A 20167-nucleotide genomic window follows, 5' to 3' on the forward strand; every position below is an offset into this window, starting at 1 on the left:
AGAGATCTCCATCAGCCATGCTACTCCAACCAGCCAACCCTCCTGGCTATTTTACTGCCCCTAAAATTCTGACACATAGTTGACTATCTAGTGGTCAAGCTCATGGCCCTGAAGCCACAGGTTTTGCTTTCCAAAACTTGCTATGTGTGCAGCCTGAGTCTGGCCATTAGATGTCGCCATTGTACTGTAGGCGGCGCTTTCTCTGCACCATCCTCAAGCTTGGCCCACCTCAAAAGCAGAAGACGGAACAATTTTAAAAGTGGGGTGGTCAAATATATCTTTGGGATCATGATTTAGGGACATTGTCTGAAGGTGGGGTGTGGGTTAGACTGTGGAGGTCATGTTCAAATTCTTTGTTTCTAGATTAGTGTTTCCCAAGTCCAGTCCTGGAGAACCCCTTGCCAGGATATCCACAATGAAAATGCATGAAAGAGATTTGCTTATAATGGAGGTGGTATATGCAAATCAAGTTCATGTATATTCATTGTGGATATCCTGAAAACCTGACCTTCATGGCGTACTCCAGGACAACTTGGAAAACACTTTTCTAGATGACCACTTGAGGTCCAGCCTTACCTGTCTGTGGTACTCAGGCCAAGTCAGTTGGACTAGCTGGGATTTAGATACTTATCCGTGGGGGCAGTGCTAGGAAGCCAAATGCATTAGGGCAGGGTCACAAAGCCCAGGACTAACCTAATATGCCTTGTGTGGTCACTAACTCTACAGAACACTTTTAGGCTGGAGGAAAAATGAACAAAAAAAGGGACGTTTTGTTTAGCATTTTAGATGACGTTATGCAAATCTATGACAGGAATCAGCCATCCTCAGAGGCCAGATGTCTCTACAGGTAATGAGAGAAGAGGAACAGAAGCACTGCTCAAGAAGAACCTGCACCCCTATTGAGGCACCATGGTGGGAGTGGGATTAACTGTTTCAGGCAGGCCAATTTCTGCTCCAGCTTTCCAGGAGAGGTTGATCCGGTCCTGGTTTTGTCCCACTGCTTGCTCTTACAGTGTGAATTCAACAGAGCATCAGAATTACAAGGCAATTGCCTACAGTGAGGTAAAACCTGGACTAGATCCAGGGCCAGGTTAACCACTAGGCAAACGTGGCAGCCACCCAGGGCAGCAACAACATGGGGGGGGGGCAGCAAAGAGCAGCTGCAGTCAAAGCAAAACAGTAGATCTTGACAACTACACAAACTCAAAGAACCATCAGTACATAAGTGGGCAGTTTTCAAATAGCCCATTTATTTGGATTATTCTGGGAAGGATGAGGTTGGAATGGTCATGATTGTTGAGACTGATTATTAAGAGGCAAGCAAGGCTAAAGGTATGCCTAGGGTAGTGGTTCTCAATTCAGTCCTCAGAGCACACCTAACCAGTTGGGTTTTCAGGAATATACCTGAGATATATCTGCATCAAAATTAAACAGTACAACATAGAACAACCACAGCAGGGGCAAATAAGGCTCATGTAATAACAGCCCAATGCTAGAATTTCACTTCCAAAACTCCTAAAAGTGAGTGGATAACGTCAACACAGAGCCTCAGCAGCAACTTGTTTCACACAAGAATATACCCTGTGACTTGCCTGCATCGTCCAGCTCCAATTACTCAAGAATGCTTTTTAATTTTTTTACAACATACTTTTAAGTATCTTATACAAATTCTAAGACCAATCATTAGAACTTATCTTTTAAAGTTCTCGGACCTGCACCAACATGGGCCATGTTTTGCCACGCTGCGTCAGGGCGATAGGTCCTTCAAAAAGACGCCATTACATTTAGGTGCCTCCTGCTTCAACTAAGAACGCCCATGTTGGCACGGGTCTGAGAACTTTAAAAGATAAATTCTAATGGTTGGTCTTAGAATATGTATAAGATATTTTAAAATATTTTGTAAAAAAATGAAAAGGACTTATGAAAAAGCATTATTGAGTAATTGGAGCCAATGACAATGCAGGCAACTCACAGGGTATATCCTTGTGTGAACAAGTTGCTGCTGAGGCTCTGTGTTGATGTTATCCGCTGAGGCTCTGTTTTGATGTTATCCACTCACTTTTAGGAGTTTTGGAAGTGATATTCAAGCGCTGGGCTATTATTACATGAGATAGATTTGCATGCATTGCTTCCATTGTATGCAAATCTATCTCCTGCATATTCATTGTGGATATCCAGAAAACCTGACTGGCTGGGGTGTTCTGACCTGGTTTTATAGCCTGCCTTACTGACACAGACTACTCAATAATTACTGTGGATTCTTTTTGATTCGTAATAGGTATTAGCCTAATGAACCTTTTATTAGAGGTTCATTATTGTCTAAGATACACAATGATTAAGCTATATAACTGAAAAGAAACAATACCTATCTATAGTTAAAAAGAAACAGTCATTACACCACTGGTCCCTACATCCAAGCAAAGCTAGGAGTCTCTTGACCAGGAAACGCAATAATACACTATACATACATCACAACTATATATACATCACTGGTCCTTAATCTCTATATCCAGGCTCTTATCATTAGCTGGCCCTGTACACAGCGAAAACCAGGAGTTTCTTTGACCAGGAAATATAGTTCTCTGCGCAGTACATACATTACTCACAGACGAGCTCCCAATTTCACTGGCAAAAATTCCCCGTTTTATTAGGTTTAGAACTCATGCTCAGAGCTAAGGAAAATTATAGAATGCTGAGAATTTCTCTGTTTTGCTAAACAAGCCATACTGTGGGAATGCGGTCACATGTTTCTCAGTCCAGGTGGCCAGTCTGAACTCGAAACAGGCTCCACCTCCCCCCGCACATAGCTGTGTCTTATCTTCTTACACATTCCAAATCATTTTCACACAAACAGAATTATACACTTTAATTAGAAAGTGCACTGTCAGTCACTCAGATAGAGTTGGAAAGCAATCTTTAAAATCCTTCCATTACATGGGGGTAACACTGAAGCCTGGTTTGAGAATCACTGATCTAGGGGGCCTAATATCTTGCACCATTCCTGACTGGATTAACCTGTTGGGGCAATCCCTTAACTCCATAGCAAGTGACATTGGCTGATCCAGTTTGCTCAATTATTTCTGACAACACTACAAGGATAAATACTAGCTGGCAACTGTATAAACTTGAGGACTTGTAGGATGTCACTTCTTAATTACATCTCATTCTCTTGTGATGGAGGAGAACTTCCATTCCATTCTGTGATGGTGATATTAATATCATCTCCTCTTCTTGCAGACTGTTCAGGGCAAGGTGGTTTCCAGCCAGTGGTGTAGTGAGGGAGGACGGTGTCCCCCCAGCAATGGGGGGGGGGGGGGGGGTCTCATAACTCCACTCCTCCCAGTACCTTTTAAATCTTATTCTTCACCGGCGAGCAGGGACCTCTTACTCATAATTTCCTGCTCCCATGAACAAGAACAGGAAGTAATGTCAGAGGAAGGGCTCAGGGCTGGCATGAGCAGTGGGTAGTAGTCCCCAATCTTTGCCAGCAAAGAATAGGATTTAAAAGGTACCGGGGGGGGGGGGGGAGGGTTACTGCCCAATTGGCGCCCCTGCTAAGATCCACCCCTGCCCCCTTACTACACCACTGTCTCCAGCCCTTTTCTGTCAGATTCTTCGGCCATCACTGGTACCAGTGATATGCTTCCCAGTGTGTCCCAGGACAGGGGTATGGGTAGGGTACCCCTAGTATCTACAAACATCAATTCACTCGGGGGTTCAGGATATGCTAAATGAAGATGCATGATATAGATTTGCAAAAAGAAAGCAGTATTCAGAAAATGGCCTGTGTGCACTATTTTGCAACATGATAATATATGATACGTGGAGGGGCATTTTCGATATGACGTCCAAATCCGATTTAGGATATTTTGCTAAAAGCTTCCAAAACTCCTGTGCCAACAATGGTCATTTATGAACCAGAAACATGTCTATCTTTTTGGTTCGAAAATCACCCTATTTTAGACGTTTTTGTGCTCGGTGTGTCTATCTTTAAGGGCCATTTTCAAACAAAAAACATCCAAGGGAAAAACACACAAAAACAAGCCATTAGTAATGTCTGTGGGCCAGCAGTCTTACTAGACTGACCACATAGGCATTCCAGCAGAGCAGTGGAGGAGCCTAGGGAGCATTGCAGTGAATTTCACATAAAAGGTCCTAGATACATATCTTAACCCCTACATATTTTATGGCGAACCCTCCAGGAATAGCAAAAAATGTACTGTACCCAACTGTACACCACTACAATAGCCCTTATGCGTGCAGGTGTCATATATATGTGGGCTGTCAGTATTTTGTGGATTTGGGGGCATTCACACTTTCCACCACAAGTGTACCAGTTAGAATGGGATATTGGCTTGACTCCCCTTCTCTGCAATCCACTCCACCGATCACTAGGCTACTCTAGTGACCTGCTTGCTGCTCTAAGAAGAATGGCCATTATATCTGCATCTGACATACAGCCTGATATATACTGTCACTATCATCTCTTAGGGGGTGGGAGGGGGAAAGTGACCACTGGGGGATTAAGGAGGGTCACACCTTTATCCCTCCAGTGGTCATCTGGTCAGTTTGGGCACCTTTTTGGCACTTAGTCATTATTGAAACAGGTCTAGCTAAAAACGTCCTATTTTTTTGCCCTGGATATTTTTACAATGTTCCATTATCGCAGAAAAATGTCCAAATTGTAAGCCCGCCTTAGTCCCACCCAAAACAGGCCTCCAATACACCCCCTTGAGATTTAGATGAACTGCATAGAAAAATGTCTTAAAAATGAGTTTCAACAATAGCAATGTGGATGTTTTTGCAAATAAAACCCACACACCTGCCATTTTGTACCATTTTCTGGATGTTTTTCTGTTTCAAAAATGAGCCCCTTATTGTTTTTGCATGCAGTAGCCCATGTACAAATGCATTTGAACAATATCACATCACTCTCTTAGGAGGTACCAGTAATTATGTAAGAGTGTGCCTATTTTTAGACACCTATCTGGAATTTATTCTATAAAGGCAATCAGATGCCTACTTTCCTTCAAGAAATACTAACACAGCAGTGCAAATATGCACTTATAATTTAGGTACAACTACTTATACCAGCCATAGAGCTGGTGGAATGCTTGTGCCTAGATTGGAAAATGCATGTAAGTGTGATCCCTGTCCATGCTCTGCCCAGAGCCCACCCATGCACCATCGTATTTAGTCACTCATCTTATAGAATAGCACACAGCTGGAATACAGTACATTCTCATTATCTAAGTGTTCCATATTTACGGATTCTCTTATTCACATAAAATAAAGAGTAACTCATTTTTGCTATTCACAGGCATTTTCACGTATTCATGGCCATGCACAGTGTAGTGTAAAATGAAAGTATGTTCCCATGAGGATGAAGATATTCATAGAGCTGTGCATAAGACTGTACATATTGTATTTTTACAAAGAAAACAGTGTATAAAATACATTTAGAAAATGCACAATATAATAAGACAGCTGTTCTTTACAAGAAAGGTACACGAAATGATGAGTTTATGGTGTTAGATAGCAAAAGTGTACACTGAACAGGGTTGGTTCTATATTCGCGTTTTCGGTATTTGCAGGGTTTTCTAGGAACGTAAACCCAACGAATAGAACACACTGTATTAACATGTATGCGTGTATATGTCTGTATTCTGGTCATTTATTAGCGTTCCCGGTGCCTAAATATTGATGCTGTTTTTTATGGGATTACCTTCTTCGTTTGTAAGTAAAATCCTGAAGCACTATCACAGAGTTTCCGGCACTCTCCCTAGAACAGGAGAGGCCGAGGACAGAGCCTGTGCCCCCAACTGGATGTATAACCTTCAGTAACAGCAGCATAATATCAGAGATGCCAAGTTAGCCAGTTCCAGGCTGGAGGTTTTGGGCCAGTCCTGGATTTCCAACCACCCCATTCTCAGGGTTGCCAGATGGGCGGTTTTCCCGCCCAATTGGGCAGTTTTCTGCAACCCGCCGCAGGAAACTTTTGCCCGCGGCGGGTTGCGGTTTTTTGGGCTCGTTTTCTTTTTTCTGTGTGGGTTTTGGGCGGTTTTTTGGCCGGCGGGGGTGGGGCTAATGGCGACAGAGGCGGGGTTTGGTGACGTATTGGGCGGGGCGATGACGGTGGGGGCAGGGCTGATGACGGAAGGGGTAGGGCTGATGACGGAAGGGGTGGGGCTGATGACGGTGGGGGCGGGGGTGATGACGGAAGGGGCGGGGTTGATGACGGCGGGGGTGGGGGTGATGACGGAAGGGGCGGGGGTGATGATGTCAGGGGTGGGGTGTGTGCGGTTTTTGGGCAGGTTTTGAGCGGTTTTGTGTGGGAATTTTTTTTTTATATGGCAACCCTGCCCATTCTGCATTATGGAACTGGCAGCACTGATTGCAATGGGCAGAATCAGGCACTATAAATCCCACACTGCTTTGGAATGTAAATTCAAAACCAGGACTGGCCAAAAATCTCCAGCCTGGAACTGGCTAACTTGGCATCTCTAAGATCAAGGTCTTATTGCTGACAACTCATTCACCCACCATCTGCATCACAGCAGAATGTGACAGCCTGAATAAGAACTTCTGCAGATGGTCTTTATTCTCTACATCACATGATGCAGTAAGACGAAAAGGGTAGAAACACCTGGGGAACAGTTTTATTCTCTGTGCCATGTGATACACAAGGATAGAAGGGAAATAAATGCCGAGGATGGTCTTTATTCCTGTACTTTGTTTTGCAGTGAGATTGAAGGGCTAGGTTCCCTGCAGAACCATAAAGTGATAAAGAAGGCATTCAGTCAGATACAAGGGATAGAAATGCTTGGGTTGGCAAGGGATAGAGCTTGCCGTTTGTTACCATAGCAACTCCCTAGCCATTTTCCTCATTGGCTGCTTTATTGTACTGGTGGAATACTATTGGCTCTTACCTCTTCCTCTCAGGCATCTAGTAGCTAGACTTAGGCCTTTCGTCACTATGCAATTTGTACAAGATATGAGCCTCCTAATATGTAGTTACTGTTGTTGGCTCCTACCAGAGGCTGATATGGTAACCTAATGGAGGGTCAGGCTCAACTAATTTGTGAGAGGGATATCTTGATGTCTTTCAGGCCATGATAGAACTATAGGGGCCCTTGAGCAAAACCGAAGCTAGTAACCAACTTGGAGTCCTATTTATTCCATAGGGCAGTGGTTCTCAATCCAGTCCTCAGGTTACATCAACCGTTTGGGTTTTCAGGTTATCTACAATGAATTAGCATGAGATAGATTTACATGCGAAGGAGGTAGTGAATGCAAATCTCTCACACTTATTCATTGTGAGAATCCTGAAAACCTGACTGGCTGGGTATGCCCTGGGGACTGGGGTGAGAAGTACTGCCATAGGGGATGGTGGAGGAACACTGACTTGCTGTGGAAAGGAGAGAGTTATGGGGAATGGTGGAGAAATTCTGCATATGGGAGATGTTGTAGGCAAAGGTAGAGGAAAGCTGGCTGAAGGGGGAGCTGTAGGGAATTGGTGAATCTGAACAGGGAGTGGTAGTTAGGATAGGTTGTAGAGGTGATGTAGGGAATAGTGGAGGAGAACTAACTGGGGGGGGGGGGGGGGGGGAGGGAGTGTAAGAAAATAAGAATCAACATAATGGGTCAGACCAAAGGTCCATCAAGCACAATATCCTGTTTCCAGTGGCTGACCCAGGACACAAGTACCAGGCAGGATCCGAAACAGTAGCAAGATTCTATGCCACTTACCCCAATGGATAAGCAGGAACTTGTCCAAACCTTTTTAAAAACTCAGCTATGCTAACTGCATTTATCACATGCTCCAGCAGTTAGTTACAAAGCTTAACTATACATTTTTTTCTCCTGTTTGTTTTAAATGTACTACTTTGTAACTTCATGGCATGTTCCCTAGTCTTTATATTTTTTGAAAGAGTAAGCAATCGACTTTCGTCTACCTGTTCTACTCCACTCAGGATTTTATAGACCTCTATGATATCTCTCCTCAGCCGTCTCTTCTCCAAGCTGAAAAGCTCTAACTTCTTTATCCTTACTTTATAGGAGAGTTGTTCTGTCCCATTTATCATTTTCTAATTCTGCTATATCTAAATGTTTTCAGGTGTAGTGATTAGAATTGCACACAACACTCATTACACCACAGAGCAATACAGAAGCAAGTACTGTAGGGAACAGTGGGCACTTTAGAGAATGGTGGAGGAGAGCTGGCTGAGGAGGTAGGGCTGTAGGAAATGGTGAAGGAGTGCTAGCTGTGGAGAATAATGTGGTAGTACTGTTGTGGAATGGTAGAAGAATGCAGTGGTGGGGGAACTTTAGGGAGTAGAAAGGAGTATTGGGGAAGCTGTAGGGAATGGTGGAGTGCTGGTTATGAAGGGAGCTGTAGAGAATGGTGGAAGAGTAAAGATGGGGGAGCTGTATGGAGTGGTGGATGGGGCTGGCTATGATGGAAGCTGTAGCATGTGGTAGAGGAGTATTGGGGTGAGGGAGCAGCTGTAGGACGTTGTGAAGGAATATTGGCTATGGGGGAAGCTGTAGGAAGTGGTGTAGGAGTGCTGACTATGGGGGAGCTGTAGGGAATGGTGGAAGAGTGATGATGATGGGGCAGCTTTATGGAATTGTGGAGGAGTCCTGGCTGATAGCTCTGGGAATAGCTGTAGGGAGTCCTGGAGGAGCTCTGTCGGTAGTGGGAAGAGGGTTGAGTGTGACTGTCAGGGGAGCTACAGTTACATAGTTGATTACATCGAATGAAGACCAGAGATTCATCAAGGCCTTCCACATTCCACCCCCTTTGACAGGAAGCTTGCATCAGAGGAGGCGGGACCCAGCAGGCCATGAGTGCATGGTGCTCAAATGCTACCACATTGTGGTTCAGTCACGTTGAGTCAGCTCAGATGGAGGATGGAGGTAGGGCAGCAGTAGGTGAAGGGAAGAGGGGGGAGATGCTGGACACCTGGAAGAAGTGATAGGGAAGGCAGAGATGCTGGACACCTGGGGAGGAAGAGAAGAGGAGATGTTTGATATGGCGGGGGATAGGGATGAAGAAACACTAGAGACCTGGGGAGAATAGGAAGGGAGATGTTGGACATCTGCAGGGGAGGAGGCAGAGAAGAGAAGGTAGATGCTGAAATCCTGGAGGTGCAGGAAAGGGGAGATGCTGGATACCTGGGGTGGGAGTTACAGAAGAAAAGAGGAGATGTTGGACACTGGGGGGGGGGGGGGAGAGTTAGGGAAATGAGATGGGGGGGGAGCCTCTCTGGGTGGTGGTGCACAGTTGAATGTTCCCTTAGGATGTCAGTTACCTTTGTGCCAGTCCTGTTACTGGCCAATAAGTGTTTGTGGACTTTTCCTCTAAGAATTTGTCCAAACCCCATTTAATTGCAGTGTGATTGTGTAAGCTGAGTTGATGCAGGAGGCCTTCAATAAATACAGCCAGACAAGGGAGAAATGAACAAAAACCCCTTTATGTTTCAACCGTTTTTATTGATGACAATTCATAAAATACAACTTTGCTGTAACACATTAATAGCCTGTTTGACCTGAACACCACAGATACACATCATTGTTGATAGTCATCAAACTGTAACATTTTACCCCTCCCCCTTCAACAATTTAATGTTTCAACATTTTTATTGATGATAATATAATAGAAAGTGTCCACGTACTCTGAATATACCATAATACAAATCCACACCTGCCATATAGATTCAGAATAGGAATCATGTCATCAACATTGTAACTCTTCCCTGCTCACCTTATCTATTCCCATAACCCACCCTCCCCTCAAACTTCTAAACATCTGGGTTTATTTATTACTTTATGAGCACATACAACATATGCGATGAGCTCAGACGATCATATGGACTAATATCTAAAAAAGGGTATATAAGTACCACCCCGTCTGTCGGGTGTGATCTGAAAATCCTTCAATTATATATTTCAGAGTCCAAACCGGAGGCCTTCTTTCTCATAGCCTCCCGTTCTCCAGTCAGACCATTCTTATTGAAGTCGACTGAAACCATAACATTGTCCCGTGACATACAAATTCCATTTGCAGAACACAAAAGGGGTAACCCAACACCAATATAAGGTTATTCATTGTCATTATCTTTTCAATCTACTCAGCTAACTGTCTGTACCCACCCTTATCCCCACCCCACTCCCATCCTAATCCCACCTCCCCCTATTTCCTACCCCCCCCCCCCCCCGTCAGAGACTGTCACTTCCAATACTTCACCAACTTAGTGCAAGAGGATCTCATCTTCACCTTACCGCATGTTATTTAAGATAAGTCTTCGTCCCCGAGGACTTAAACTCTGAAGGTAGGGGTTCCATATTTCCAAAAACTCCTTATATTTCTTCGGTGACCCTCTAGCATCCCTCGCTTCCCAAACCGCCAATATATGGACTTGATTCCTCCAGTGCCAGTATTCTGGTGCCTCCGACACTGTCCAATATTGCAGTATAGTTTTTTTCCCCACTAGCGCCAGTTTGCGACACAATAGCGCAGCTGATTTATACATATTTGTATAGGTTTGAGGGTCATCTAACAACAATTGCCCTACCGAGCCCTTTATAGGTCGAGCTAATATCTGTCCCATGAAATTCTTAATTTCCCCCCAAAAGGTCTACAAAAACCCCTTTATTAACCAAGCACTGAATCCTGTTACTGCACAGATACAGCAAAGTAACAAATAAAGTCTCTTAGGTTCAGAGGCAACTTCACACAGGCTTGTAGCTGACAGTCTTAAGTCCACAGTACACACACACAGCTACTTGCAGGGTATCATACAGAGGCATAACTAGGTGGGTCACTAGGAGAGCTGCCGCTCCCCCAAACGGACTTCCGCCAGTGCCTATTTTTGACACGATCTGTCACGTTTAAAATATGCACCGGCACCATCGGCAGTCCGCTCCCTCTGTGCCCTCAACCTGGCTACGCTTCTGGTTTCATAACAGGTATGCCTTCAGCCAGACTCCAACAACAGCATTCTTGTAAACCTCAAAGCTTAAAGTTTAGCCTACCTTAGTCAGGTTCTGGTGGCTTACATAAAAGCAGTGGAGACCTACACTCTCCTCCCAAGGCCTCTCTGTTCTCTTCTGCCCAAGGGCTTTTACTTCCTGCTCACTCTTGAGCCCCATCCTCCTGGCCAGGCAGCTAAACCTCCTTGAGGCAGCCTAACATCCCTATGCTACATTGGCTTTGCGGTTCAGCCTCTGACATAGTAAGTTTAGCGCCACCTGCTGTACAGTGACTGAACTGTAACCTCAGTGAGGGAGTGAGTGTTGCTAGGGACTCCTGTCAATACGTCACTCACTCTCTTACACCCAATTATGCTAGATGCTGTGATTATTACATCCTCTGGCAGCAAATTCCACAGCTTGATTGGAGTGGAGTAGCCTAGTGGTTAGTGCAGTGGACTTTGATCCTGGGGAACTGAGTTCAATTCCCACTGCAGCTCCTTGTGACTCTGGGCAAGTCACTTAATGTTCCATTGCCCCTGGTACAAAATAAGTACCTGAATATATGTAAACCTCTTTGAATGTAGTTGCAAAAACCTCAGAAAGGCAGTATATCAAGTCCCATTTCCCCCTTTCATTGAAAGAGAAACTCTTTCTCCAGTTGGTTTATATCTGTTACCTGACAATATCATGGTGTCCCTTAGTCCTAGAACTATTTGAAAGAGTAAACAACCATTCCCAATTTACCTGTTCCACCCCACTCATCATTTTATAGACCTCCATCATATTTCCTCTCAGTCATTTCTTTGATAAGCTTAAACCTCTTTAGCATTTTTCTGGGGAAGCCATTCCATTCCCTTTATCATTTTTAACACTTCTCTAACTTTTCTAGTTCTGTTTTGTCTTTTTCTGGGATGGGGTGACCACAACTGCAGACGACACTCTAGCTGCAGTTGTGCTATATATTTATACACGGGCATTAATATCCTCAGTTTTATTCTTCATTCCATTCAGAATAATTTCTAATGTTCAATTTGCATTTATGATGGCTGCCACACACTGAGCTGAGGATTTCAAAGTATTGTCTGCAATGACTCAGATCATTTTCCTGGGTGGTGACTCAGTATGGCACCCTGAATCATTCGTATTATTCACTTGCTATTTAGACACCCACTGGCCAATATTCAGCACTATTTAACCAGTCAGAAACAACTGCTGACTGGTAAAATAGCTGTCAGGATTACCTAACCTGAAAGTTTGCCTAACTGAGGCTTCAGGGCCTACTAAGAGTGTCAGCCAAAAGTCTCTGGGGAAGAATACAAGCACAGCTCTGACATTCTTCCCCAGAGGCCTTTGACTGATATTTCTGCTTGATATTCTTGTGTGTATTTATTGGTCCTATCTGAGTATGATGTTCTTTTCCTAACATTTGAATATATTTTAATTTTATTGTAACTCCACTTTGATTTACTTTAGTGACTAAGGTGATTTTAGTAAATTTTAAAAATAAACCATAACAGTTAATATTCAGCACAAGATAGCTGTTAATCTCTGCTGAATATTGCTGGCCAGTACCGAAAATATAATATCGTGTGATATATCGTGTGATAACTGGTAATATTCAGCGCTGCCTGGCTACGTTTAGTGGTCTAATCGGACTGCCTACATAGCAGTCCTATCTTTGGCTGCTATAAATTTAACTGGCCAGTGCTGAATATTCGCATAGCTGGTTATGTCTGAGCCAGGCAAAAAAATCCCAGATATTCAAAGCTGGTCACCGGAAATGGCTCCGCACTGAATATCTGGGGTAGGCACCGATCACAGCACTTAGGCAGGCTGCCTCCTGCAGGCTAAATATTGGCCTTCCAGTTCTCTAGTCTGACAAAGGGGTCCTGTTACTAAGCTGCGCTAACAGATTTAGTGCACACTAATGATTAACACACGCTAAATGATAAGATACCCATAGGAATATAATGGGCATCTTATCATTTAGTGCATGCTAAATCCATTAGCGAACCTTAGTAAAAGGACCCCAGAGTCTCTCTGCAGTTTCTCTCAATTTGCTTCGACAAAGTGGTTTGGTAGCTGTATTAGTCCACTTTTAAGGGTAATAGAAATAAAACAAAACAAAGAAAGGAAAATAAGATGATGCCTTTTTATTGGACTAACTATTGGACTGATCTGAACAAGAAGGTATTATCTTCGAAAGCTAATTTAAAAAAACATTCGTGCCCCATTTGGTTGTGTTTGTCCAGTTTCTGCCCTCAAGCGCATGCCTATTGGCAACTTTGTTCAGTATATCCTGTGAACATCATTGATCATTGCGACTCCTGAGGCAGGCGTTTTGTGATGCCGAAACACAGATCGTGTTGGGTCCTTTGTCCAAGCAGCAAATAAAGCGTCTTTCAAGCACTATTTCCTGAGTTGGATTCGTCTTTTGGTCAGCCTCTACTCTTGTTTGTTTGGTTTGGTCAACATAGAGGCACTTCCTGTTTGCTGTTCCTGATCTGGGAAAAAAATGACTGCATGTGTGTTTATGTGTTGCATGATGCTTGGACAGTGACTCCGGCTGTGAAGAACTTAGATCAGTGCCAGGCAGACTTCTATGATCTGTGTCCTATATATGGCAAGACAGAAAAAAGAGCTGGAGAGGGCTTTGATGGCAACTTATATGGTCTATGTCCCGAAAATGGCAAAGAAAGACCAGGATCAACTATTTTTATACCACATTCATTGTTAGTTTAATCATGAATTGATAATGTGTGTGACTGTTGGGCAGACTGGATGAACTGTTCAGGTCTTCATCTGCTGTCATCTACTATGTTATCTGCAAATTTGCTTCCTTTTCAACATTACTAAGTTTCCAAGTTTTATTAATATTTTCTATCCCGCCTTACAGGGGACCCATCTAGGTGGCTTACAATCATATTAAAATATGATCAAAAAACATAGCAACATAGACTAGGAGATTAGTGGGGATAGATAGGAAATAGGGGAGAGGATACGCACAATAGGTAAGTTTTAATATCTTCCAGGGGGAACTCTGGGGAAATTCTGGCACATAGAGGGGGAATTAGCCAAACATGGCATTATATAAGAATGTTTTAAGATCAATTTTAAATTGGACAAGAGATGTTGCGAGTCTTGGACTTTAAAAATAGATACCCTAGTGTGTTTGTGAATTATTTCTTTATGGGTAGTTACAACGAGCTGATTTTGGTCCAGAGACCAAAGGAGAAGACACGGAGAATAACAGATTAGATATCGCGATAGCACAGTTTGCCAGAGTGTTTTACATACTAAAAGAAACAAATTTTAGGTGATGCTGTGAGAGAAAGGGAGCCAGTGGGCAGCTATAAGTAAAGGAATAACATGCTCATATTTGCTGGGCTTATGAATAATGAGGATTGCAGTGTTTTGTACTATCTGAAGCCGTCACAGATCTTTAAGCCAGATGCCTTTATTATAAAGGCTTTATATAGCGAATTGCAGTAGTCCAGTTGACTAACCACTAATGAGTGGACAAGGATATTTAATGCAGAAGGTTGTAGTAGGGGGAGAACTGGACAAATGAGATGGAGTCTGTAAAAGGAGCAATGCAAGACTGGCCCTATTTATGGCTGAAACGAAAGCTTGGTATCTAGTATGACCCCGAGAATGTGGGTTGTAGAAACTTGCGGGACTGAATTGCTGCATAGAGAGATGGTCAGATGTGTGTTTGGCTGATTAGTGAAGAGAAGCACCTCTGATTTCGTAGGATTAAGCACAAGATGGTTATTAAGAAACCAGTCAGTTATTTACTGTTGTTTGCTATTAACAGCGGAGATTTCCTGGGGATCTGATCGATTGAATGGACAGAGAATTTGTATGTCATCAGCATAGATGAACATCCCAGCACATACCTCTGAGGCATTCCACTGTTTATCTCTTTCCACTGGGATGAGTGACTACACAGACCTACTCTTTGTTTTCTACCTTTTAATTGGTTACCAATTCACAGTAACATATTGACTCTGCTCCTATGATTTTGTAGTTTTCTGAGGAGTCTCTCATGAGGGATTTTATCAAATGGCTTATGAAAATCCAAATACATTATATTGACTGGCTCACCTTTATACAGGTTGAGCAGATTCAGACATGTGCTAGGAGATGGGGCCGCTACATGTTCATTGGTATTTTATAAACTGTGTTGCAGGAGTTGTGCAGATTGTAAAATAGGTGAATCTCTGCCCCCTGAAATAAGCACATGCTTTTTTAAAGTGCCCACTTAGAAGTGTACATGACTCCCCTATGAGGAAAGGCTAAAGCGGCTAGGTCTCTTCAGCATGGAGAAAAGACAGCTGGAGGGAGATATGATAGAGGTCTATAAAGTAATGAGTGGAGTGGAACGGGTAGATGTGAATCGTTTGTTTACTGTTTCCAAAAATACTAGGTCCAGGGGCATGCGGTGAAGATACAAGCTAGTAAATTTAAAACGAATTGGATAAAATGTTTTTCACTCAGCATGTAATTAAACTCTGGAATTCGTTGCCAGAGAATGTGGTAAAGGCGGTTAGCTTAGCGGGGTTTAAAAACAGGGTTGACAGCTTCCTAAAGGAAAAGCCCATAGACCTTTATTAAAATGACTTGGGGAAAATCCACTGCTTATTTCTGGGATAAGCAGCATAAAATGTATTGAACTTTCTTGGGATCTTGCCAGGTATTTGTGACCTGGATTAGCCACTCTTGGAAACAGGATGCTGGGCTTGATGGACCTTTGGTCTGTCCCAGTGTGGCAATAGTTACGTACATGTACATCTGTGTGTACATTTCAGAAATAGCGTTTTCAGTAAGGATTACAAAGAAGGAGTGTAGCACAAGCCATAGCCACCGGTTTTTGCCACTTCAGCATTCTCTGGTAGTAGAACTATGGTTCACTAGCCAGTTATGTCAAACAGCTTTGAAGCATTCCTTCCTTCCCAAACCACTCAGTTTGTATTGTACGTCATAGAAAAGAAAAAGGCCAGATGGTATGGAAGCAGTACACAAGAATGAGTAGAATAGCTAGGACCCAACATTCCCTTTGGCCTACTAAAATGGTCAGTGGTCTTCATCATAAAGAGTATGGGGACAGACTTAAAGATCTCAATATGCATAGTTTGGAAGAAAGGCAGGAGAGGGGGGAGATATGATAGGGATGTTTAAATACCTCCATGGCAAAAATGCACAGGAGGTGAGTCTCTTCCAATTGAAAGGAAGCTCTGGAATGAGGAGGCATAGGATGAAGGTGAAAGGGGATAGACTCAGAAGTAACCTGAGGAAATACTTCTTCATGCAAAGTGTGGTGAATGTGTAGAACAGCTTTGCATTGGAGACGAAGATGAAAACTGTATCTGAATTCAAGAATTCTTGGGACAAGTACGTAGGATCTCTAAGAGAGAGGAAGAGATGGTAGATGGCATAGATAGGTAGACTGGATAGGCCATGTGGAGGGGCATAATCGAACGGGGCGCCCAAGTTTTCCTGAGGACATCCTCGCAGGACGTCCCAGCGAAGGGGGCGGGGAAACCTGTATTATCGAAACAAGATGGGCGTCCATCTTTTGTTTCAATAATACGGTCGGGGACGCCCAAATCTCAACATTTAGGTCGACCTTAGAGATGGTCGTCCTTAGAGATGGTCGACCCTGGTTTCAGGTGATGTAAAAAAAGCCCAACCTTTCTCCTGGATGTGCAGCTACGTTGGACGATTCCATTGTGAAAATACTGCTTGCAGACTTGTATCAGATCAGCTACTCTGACCTGCATGTGACCCCACACCATTATGTAAGACAATGTAGAGGGTAGTCAGAACTACCAGTCACATTTTTTCACATGTCACATTTCACCTTTATTTGCTGTATCAGAAATAAAAATATCTAAGTGGTTTACAAAAATGTTAATAAAAGGTAGAGAATAGGAAGAGCACAGTAAGGGGTATGGTTGCAATTAGAATTATAAGGGGATAAGGAGTGAGGGATAGACTAATTCTAAAAATACAAAAAAAGGGGAGGAGATGCATAGAAGAACAAGACAAATGTGTAACGCTGTAGGGAGGCAGCCACACACATAATCTGTTTTTTGTGAGTCAAGTTTCTACTTAACTGAGTGAAAAACTGTATTGAAATAATGGCTGTTAAGAATTGTTTTGAATTTTTCGACTGCGTGTAATGGGTCAAGTTATCACTGAAACAAGCAGGCCTGAAAGACTGCAGGATGAAGGGCAAGCACTCACACCTGTGGATCAGGCAGCAGACAGCTTATAGAGCACAGGTATAGGTGAATATACCCAGGGTTTTGTTTTGAGGAGGTACTAGGGGGTACTGAGGACCGGCACCTTTCCCATTGTCTGCAAAAATTGACCCATGGTTCCCAAGTTTTAATGAAAGAGCTCAGGCTCTACACACCAATTCTGCCTTGTCATCGATTCTGTGACTGGTTGCAGGGGGCCTGGCTGCTGTGGGGTGGGTCCCGCAGTGATCACCCCACCCCTGAAGGGTGGCCTGGCATTTGAGTACCGGCACTTTTTTGCAAAGACACAGGGATTGCATGTTTTATATGACAACACAGTGGAGCTTTTTCTCCTGAAGTTTCAACCACCATTGTTGCCTCTAGGCTCTTACAGCTTATTAGACAACATCACTAACAAGGAAAAGAAACAGAGGCTCAAAAGACCCAGCTTGAAACACCACCTCTATATCTGGAGTGTTAAGGCTGTCAGACATTTGGAATCAGTGCCGCATCTAGTATTTAATGGTTTTGCATCATGTGCCTCAACTTATTTTCAGATGTGAATGCTGCACTAGGTGAGATTTTGTGGTGCTAGTTAGAGTAAAGGAAGAACAGCAACCGTAGCCCCAGACTGTCTAAAGAATAATGTTCATTTGGCTACTCAGATGGCTCCATCATCACTGTAGTGAGAGGTTTCACTGTGTTATCTCGCTTATCAGGGGCTACAGCATACAAGGCTGCAGAAGTGAGCTGGTAAGGAGGCACAAGAACACCCACTGACCTTCCCATTCATGGGAACCCAAACTCTCTCCAGTAAATTTATACATACCCAGCAGATCATCTTTTTAAAAGGTGGAGGTGGCTGAAGCAATTAATGTAGCTAACAAGTATCCGGCACAGAGCATGCAATTATGAACAAAGCTAGCTACATCAAGCATATAGAAGTCTACAGTTGTGCCAGACAGATGTCCTGCATAAAATTTACAGCTATTGAATTGGAATATCATAAATTAGGATGCAGGAAAAGAAAGTGTTATTTGATTACCTACAAGTGTGCCTACTTAGCCCCCAGTTTGACTTGCACCTGTTGTATAGACGTGTGTATTTCCTGCACTGCACAGCACATGCACTGCCAAGAAAAGAACACTTCTCCGGAAGGCAAACTGTGTTTGAGAGGACGAGACCCCAGGGGATAAAGCATTCGAAAGTCCTTTATAGGCTAGGCTCCAGCAAGGTTGCAGACATTGCCAGATACTGCAATCACTACGCATAACTCAACTCTGCTGAAGATACATTTTCCCCAAGTTTTTTTTAAATTTTTTATTTATAACCATTTAAATTTTTACAAGCGATAAAACAACTAGAGAAAGTAATATGTAGGAATTATTTCAGTCAGGTAATTCTATTCTCTTCCTTAGACCACTAAATAGGGAGAGTGAAACAAGATAAGGAGATCAATTAAACAGTAAACAGAAAAAAAAACGTGGTATTAACCTGATTATCCCCAGATATTACTGATCATCTGGTTGGCTTCTTCAAGGCCAATACGTTGTATAGTCAAATCATTTCATTGAAAAACATACTTATTGTCCAATATTAGTTAGAAATAATACATCTGATTACATTCTTTCTCTTTTAAAAAACAGAAGTTATTTAACAATACATATACTTAAGTCTCTAATTCAAAATCCCACTGATTAAAGTAATCCCAGTTTTCACAGGCTTCACTCCTTTTAAAGTAATAATTTGAGGAAATATTTCTGAGGAAAACTTTAGAAGTCATACCCGGAACTCTGGGAAAAACAATAATCTCGATATTAATCATCTATAATAATATTCATTTTATTATTCAAAATTTCTGGTCTATTATCATAACCACTTCTTGCTCATGTAGAATCATTTGTTAGATCAATTTTTTACTCTCAAAGGGTTCAGTTGAATTGTCCATGTAACTCTCTAATAAAATAATATCTGAAACAAAATTATTTACTGCCACCGTTAGGTCCCGAAGCGCCTTCCAGATAGTATTCAATGTAACCTCCACGGGAGCCAAAAACTCCAAGTTGATTTCTCATAGGTGTTTAGGAGTGGTTCCGCAAATTCGGGTTCTGCTGTAAACGTCCTCCGTTTCAGCATATACCTCTAACTCACTCCTCCACTCCTTTGGACATGGTGGTTGAATAATTCAGGAGTGATGGAGTTGTTTTTTCCAGGTCCAAGAGTGTCGACGCTCCTTTGCCGGCGCTAATCAAAGGACTCGCCAACCCTTTCATCTGTGGGCAGTTCGTCGTGCAGCGGTCCCACACTTGCTGCTCAGGGGATAAAATGCTGGCCATCGGCGGCTGACCGCCGGTTGTCCCCTTCCTCTCAGTTAAGGTAACTGCAATTGCAGAGAGGAAATTTACGTAAAGAAGACGAAACTTCAGAGGGCAGCTGGGCCGTTGGGCATATGAACTTTAGGTCACCATCTTACCACTCTCCCAGTTTGGGACACTCTTTGTCTGGTTTCTCCTCAGAGTCCTGTCTGATATGGGTAACCCTTCAGCATAGCCCTCTAAGTCATTGAAACACACAAGCCCCTCCACCTCTACAAGGTGGTGTCCCTTTGGAGGGGTTTTCCCAAGTTTTTAAGGTCATATATTCCACTTGTAGCATAACTGTGACCCCTGAAGAAGGCTTATGGCCGAAACACGGACTGTGTTGGGTCCAGCTGACAAATGTGACTCTTTGAGGAGAATAAACCCTTTTGGAAGATTATTGATTTCTGTTTGTGCTTTGGAACATTCCTCCACCTTGTTAGTTGTTTGTTTGACTTGTGTGGAAGGACTTTCCTGCTCCTCACTTTTGCTTGGTTTCCAGCAAAGTTATGGCATAACACAGATAAAAATGAGATGAGACATTTGCACAAACCTGAATATCAGCTTCTACCATAGTTGTGACATTGG

This window comes from Microcaecilia unicolor, chromosome 8, assembly GCF_901765095.1.
Source record: "Microcaecilia unicolor chromosome 8, aMicUni1.1, whole genome shotgun sequence".
Taxonomy (NCBI): domain Eukaryota; kingdom Metazoa; phylum Chordata; class Amphibia; order Gymnophiona; family Siphonopidae; genus Microcaecilia; species Microcaecilia unicolor.